Source organism: Suncus etruscus, chromosome 4, assembly GCF_024139225.1.
Source record: "Suncus etruscus isolate mSunEtr1 chromosome 4, mSunEtr1.pri.cur, whole genome shotgun sequence".
Taxonomy (NCBI): Eukaryota; Metazoa; Chordata; class Mammalia; order Eulipotyphla; family Soricidae; genus Suncus; species Suncus etruscus.
The window spans coordinates 35,471,450-35,478,427 of NC_064851.1; the positions used below are offsets into that span (position 1 = coordinate 35,471,450).

General features: G+C 36.7%; 1 pseudogene; it reads left to right on the plus strand.

Moving 5' to 3' along the window:
• The first annotated feature begins 6,283 nt into the window (after window positions 1-6,283).
• LOC126008107 (uncharacterized) lies at window positions 6,284-6,421 on the plus strand (annotated as a pseudogene).
• The last annotated feature ends 557 nt before the right edge of the window (window positions 6,422-6,978 follow it).

The window sequence follows — 6,978 nt, forward strand, 5'->3', positions numbered from 1 at the left end:
TTTTAATCATTACATTAAAAAAAACACATTTTTTTAAAGATTATTTGTGAGTGCATCAGGAATTGAGCACAGAGCGTACTACATATGAGGCCTGGACTATTCCACTAAGTACATGCCCTGTCCTATGGTACTTTTTAATTGATTATTTTTTCATTTGTCTTCTTTTTCAAATTGAATATAGCCACTAATTCTTTTTACACGCCAGTTTTTCCTATTCTATATCGAAATATTGGGATTGTTAAAAAATAAAATATTGTTGTGTGTCAACCACCTATGTACTAAATGTAGAATGAGAAAATTATATATATATACATATATATACATATATATATATATACATATATATATATATACTGGTCAAGTTATGGGCAGTCATATATGAGAAAACTCATTAAATTTCTTTTCTTTAGAAAATATACCCATCAAGGGAAAAAACATTTCACACAAAGCAATTTAATAAAAAAAATATTTATAGATTACAAAATCCACTATGAAAGGGAATTGAGAATGACAACTTTAAGGAATAGCTCAGACTGCTATGTAGAAAGATGAGATGAACCCAATATGACAGGCAGGGAGAATGAAGCCTCCAACCTCTTCAGACTTTATTTCTGGTCTCATATAAAAATAAAAATAATAAGTTAATGTAATAGAACACTAATAAATTTTTTATGGTTTAGTTTGTAATATCTAAAATTAGATTATTTGCGTGTTGTTTTGGTTTGGTTTTGAATTTGGAACTTCTGTTCATGAAGCTTATTCCTGACTTTGCACTCAGGAATCATTCTAGATGAGGCTCAGGGAACAATACAGTGCCAGGGAGTTATACAGCATTATACAATGCAAGGCAAATGCATAACCCAGGGGTCTCAAACTCGGCTATTTGCAGCCCTCTATACAACATTTTGTGGCCCGCGGTCAGCCTTCAAATATCGTAATATTCGCAATTATTCGCTTACCAAATAATCGCAATATAAATCGCATTAGTAAGAAAAAATAGCATTAAACATTCGTATACCCCAAGCAGTTTCTTTCGGGGTATGCAAATGTTTAATGTGACTTTTTGCAATTTTTTTTCTTACTAATGCGTTTTTTAAAAAAATTTTTGGGGGGCCACACCTGTTTGATGCTCAGGGGTTACTCCTGGCTAAGCATTTCTTAGCTAAGAAATTGCCCCTGGCTTGTGGGGACCATATGGGACATTGGGGGATTGAACCGCGGTCCTTCCTTGGCTAGCGCTTGCAAGGTAGACACCTTACCTCTAGCACCACCTCTGCAGCCCCACTAATGCGATATTTTATTGTGAATATTAGGTAAACGAATAATTGTGAATACTTTGCGCCTAGCACAGATGTCATTTCCACTGCTCCTGCCCACTGTCTGTTGCATTATCGGAGGCCTAAGGGAGAGAAGAGAGAGAAGTTTACTACAGAATTAAATTTGGTCATACCTTCATCATGACTTCATTAAAGTCTGCAGTGAAGAGAAAGATTGAAGACAAGCACAAACAATTTCAGGAAAAGTGGGAAACACAGTATTTGTTTGTTGAGCACAGGGGCATCCCCACATGTCTTATTTGCTCAGAGAAAGTTGCAGTGCACAAGGAATACAACTTGACACGCCATTATTCAACTAAACATGCTGAGGAATGTGCAAAATATCAAGGAAATGAGAAAGCCACGCGGATTGCCAGTTTTAAAGCATATCTAATAAGGCAACAAGATTTCTTCAAGAAAGCAACCAAAGAGAATGTTTTATCAGTCGAAGCTAGTTACATGGTTAGTGAGATGATTGCTAAGGCAGGGAAACCATTCAGAGAAGGAGTTTGTTGAAAAATGCATGTTACAGGCTGCAAGTATTATCTGTCCAGAAAAGAAAGGTCAGTTTAGCAAAATCAGCCTTTCTGCCAACTTTTGGCAGAGCACATTTCTGACATGTCAAGTGACATTTATCATCAACTGTGTGAGAAAGCCAAATGTTTTGATGCATACTCAGTTGCTCTTGATGAGGGCACAGATATAACAGACACTGCGCAGCTCACAATTTATGTCTGTGTGTTGATTGCAATTTTGAATTGACAGAGGAGCTGCTCACAATAATTCCAATGCATGACCAGACCACCTCTAATGAGATATTTAGGCATCTGTGTGATGCCATTGCAAATGCAGGTTTGCCATGGAAGAGGTTTGTTGTAATAATAACCAATGAAGTGCCATCGATGACAGGGAAGAAAAATGGACTGATGGCACTTGTTCAAAAAAAAACTTGAAGAGGAGGGTGTAGAGACGGCCATTGCTCTTCACATCATTATCCATCAGCTGGCCCTTTGCAGTAAATTTCTGCCATGTGACAATGTGATGTCTGTTGTGAAATGCATCAATCAAATCAGATCCAGGGGCTCAAAGCACAGGAGGTTCCGTGCTTTTTTAGAGAAAATGGAGTCAGAATATGGAGATGAGTTTTATTTTGCAGAGGTACATTGGCTCAGCAGGGAAAATGTCCTGAAAAGATTTTTTGAGACGAGAGAAGAAGTGAAAGCCTTCACGGAGAAGGATGAAAATGCTGTTTCTGAGTTGAGTGATCACAAATGACTTATGGACTTAGCTTTTTTTATTGACATCACACATAAGCTGAATGTACTAAACAAGATGTTACAAGGCCTGGGGCAGCTTATCAGTGCTGCCTATCACAACGTGAGAGCATTCTCCACAAAACTTGTGTTATGGAAATCCCAGCTCTCTCAGACAAATCTTTGCCATTTTCCAGCATGCAAGGAACTTGTGGATGCAGGCATACCATTCAGTGGTGAGAAATATGTTGATGCTATTTTTAAGCTAGAGAAGAAATTTGATTACAGATTTGCAGACTTCAAAAAGTACAGAGCCACTTTCCAAATTTTTGTGGACCCCTTTTCCTTTGATGTGCAAGTTGCCTTTCCTGTGCTTCAAATGGAGCTCATTGACCTGCAATGCAACTCTGATCTCAAAGCCAAGTTCAGGGAGATTAGTGGAAAAGCAGACATGCATGGGCAATTTTTGAGAGAATTACCCCCAGCTCCCTGAGCTTTCCTGAATGTTGAAGCGCACCATGTGCCTTTTGGGGAGCACATATTTGTGTGAAAAGTTATTCTCCACATTGAACTTCAATAAGTCAAAGTACAGGTCTAGCCTTAATGATGATTATCTTCAAGCCATACTGAGGGTCTCAACTGCTTCCTCTCTAAAGCCAAATGTGGTTCAGATTTGTGAGAAGTGCTGTCAAGACTCTGGCAGCAAGGCATAAGCAAAAGATGCCATGTTCAGAAGAACTGTTCATGATCTTCACTCAATGTTCTATTCATGTTCAAAAGAAATAATTAAAACTGTTTATAATGACGTTTGAGGACTTTTTTTCTGTGAAATTCCTCATGCAGCCCTGCCTCACCCTGACTTTGCCTCCTGCGGCCCCCAGGTAAATTGAGTTTGAGACCCCTGGTATAACTCCTGTAACTATCTCTAATCCCAAGTGTAGTGTTTCATATTTATTGAGATCTGGATCTGGTGGCAGATGTTTTATGTCCTATACATATACAGAGGTCTTAAGCCATGTCTCTAAAATTATTTAACATTGAGTAATGTTAAAAAATTGAAACTGTAAAATAATCCTTATATATATTTTTATTAAAATAGGGGTCAGAGAGATATTACAGAGAGCAGTGATTTGCCTTGCATCTGACTGTTCTGAATCTGATACTTCAACAACTCCTTTGATCCTCTGAGTCCCAGGAAGAATATTCCTTGACACAGAGCCAAGATTAAGTCCTGAGCACTGTTGAATGTGGCACTAAAATATTTTAAATATTTTGATATATTTCTATTTATAACTTTTAATGGGATAAATAATTTTGAAAATTATTTAGTATGAGATGGGGCATGATTAAAGTGTGTTGCTTCTCATAGTGTTAGAAATACTTTCTTCCCATGCAATGAATATATTCATCTCAGTTTATCCTAAATTGATATTCTAAATGATATTTAATATAAAACTCTAATTAATAATACTTTAAGTATATTTTTCTAAATGGGAAAAAACATAACTTTTCTCAAACTCTCTTCTCTGGTGTGTGTGTGTGTGTGTGTGTGTGTGTGTGTGTGTGTGTGTGTTTGAGGGGGGTTGGGTCATGCCCAGCTGTGCTCAGGGGTTACTCCTGGCTTTGCACTCAGGAATTGCTCCTGGAAGGCACAGGGGACCATATGAGATGCCGGGAATTGAATTTGGCTCTTTGCCAGGTTGGCAACGTGCAAGGCAAATGCCCTACCACTGTGCTATCATTTTGGCCCCAAGAATACATGTTTATGATTGATTTAATTTTAGTCTGTTGAGATACTGTGATTTATAAAACTGTCTATGGTGATTGCATGCATACATCATACAGCACCACACCCAACACCAAAGTACCTACTTTCCTTCATCAAGGTTAAATAAAGACCATTTTTTAAAAGCACTCCTTCACTCTCTCCACACACACAATCTAAGTTTCAGAAATTAACTCTCTAGTTCTGTTGCCTTTGGCCATTAGCTGTCCTTTTACTATGTATCTTCAAATCTGGCATTTGAGAGAGATCATTCTGTATCAAAGCCCTTCATTCTGTTTGACTATTCTTAGCATAAAATCCTCTAGTTTCATACATGTTATGGCAAACTGCATGATTGTGTCCTTTCTTATAGTTGCATAGTATATATCTGTATATATGGTTTATATTATATTAAAGTATAAAAATATGAATGGATAAAAATATGTGGCATATATACCATATATTTATATTATATACTATTTTTATTTATTCATCTCTTTTTGAGCATTTGGGTTATCTCAATATATTGAATATTCTAACAATTACTGCTATGTACATGATGTGTATATTGTTCTTTTGAATTAATGTTCTTGTATTTTGAATATAGATGCCAAGAAAAGTATGTGAGCTTTATTCCAAGGTTTCCATACTGCTTTTCATTGATATTGTACCAGACAACATTCTCACAGGGAATAAGCATTATTTTCTCACCATGTCCCCACCAACACTTGGCTGTTCAGAACTTTGTTACATGCCATTTCACTTGTGAGTCGTGATCTCTGATTGTTGTTTTGAGATACCATTGCAAAATCAAAGGTGTGAAAGGACACTTTTTTATATAATTATTGGCCAACTGTATTTTTCTTTTTGTAAAGTGTATTCATCATCTTCTTTCTTTTGGATGGGTTTGTGAATTTTTTACCATTGAGAATCGCAAGTGCCTTATAGATTTTGGAGATTAGTTATTTATTTGATTTGTGGCATACAAATAATTTCTACCATTTTGTAGAATCTATTTAGCATGAGTTTCTTTTGATATGCAGAAGCTTTCTAATTTAATATCGGCCCATTTCCTTTTTTTTCCCTTGTCTTTGCTTATGTGGTCATCAAGTTGAAGATATCTCTGAGATTCTTTTCCTGAAGAATTTAGCCTGTATTTTCATTGCTGTATTTTATGAATTTTGGTCTAATCTTGTCTTGTATCCACTTGATTTTAGCTGTGTGAATAATGTGAAATCAAGTAGAACTTACACGTGGCTATCCAGTTTTCCAAGCACAATGGTTGAATAGATTTTCTTTCCTCCTTTCTATGATCTTAGCTCTTTTGTCAGGGTTTCGCTGATCATAAACCTTGGGGTTTATCTCAATATTCTCAACCCTGTTTGATTAGTCTGCAGCAAGTCTGTCATTATTTTAGTTTTATGATATGTAATTTTAATTAATACAGCTTTGTAGTATAATTTGAAGTTGTATAACCTTACATATGTATTTTTCTTATTCTTTACCTTTTCTTTTTTTGTTTTTGTTTGTTTGTTTGTTATGTTTTTTTTTTTTTTTTTGGCTAACACCTAGCACTCAGGGCATTCCTGACTCACCCAGAGCATTCCTGGCTCTGCTCTCAAAAATCACTCCTGGCAGACTTGGGAGATCAGAGGGGAAGCTGGGGATAAAACCCAGGTAGACGGCATACAAGGCAAACACCCTACCCACTCTATTATCTTTTTGACCCTAGATATATGTATTTTTTTTCTCTTAGAATTGCTTTTCCTATTCAGGGAGTTTTATGATTCCTTACACATTTTAGTAGTGTTTGTTCCATGTCTTTGAAGAATACCATTGGAATTTTAACTGTATGATGGTTTCAGTAAGAAAGTAATTTGAAAATGTTGAATTTTAGAAATCAGTGAACATGTAATTTTGTCTTCTTCGGTTTCTTTAAAAAATAATTTATTATTTTCAGGTGGTTTCCCCAGGGTGAGGCTCGCCCATTGCACTCCGGGCGTGCTGACCCCTGCGATTTCTTCACATGTGGAAAACTCGACTGCGTAATTTATGGTAGTGGGGGACTGTGTGCGCGCTCTCCCCTGAAAAAAAAATTATTATTTTCACTGAGCAAATTTGTTTACCTTAAGTTGTTTTCTAGATAGTTGATGATTTTAGACATTATTTTATTTATTTATTTTTGGTTTTTTTTTTGGGGGGGGCGGAGAACCACACCTGGTTATGCTCAGGAGTTACTTCTGGCTATGTGCTCAGAAGTTACTCCTGGTTTGGAGAACCATATGGAACGCCAGGTGATCCAACCATCCTAGGTTAGTTGCTTGCAAGGCAAAAGCCCTATGGCTTGCACCACCACTCCGGCTCCTAGACATTATTATAAAAGGTATTTTATTTTATTTATTTATTTTTTATTTGAACACCTTGATTACATGCATGATTGTGTATGTACATCACCAGTGCAACATTCCCATCACCAATGTCCCAAATCTCCCTCCTCCCCACCCAACCCCCGCCTGTACTCTAAACAGGCTCTCCATTTCCCTCATACATTCTCATTATTAGGACAGTTCAAAATGTAGTTATTTCTCTAACTAAACTCATCACTCTTTGTGGTGAGCTTCCTGAGGTGAGCTGGAACTTCCAG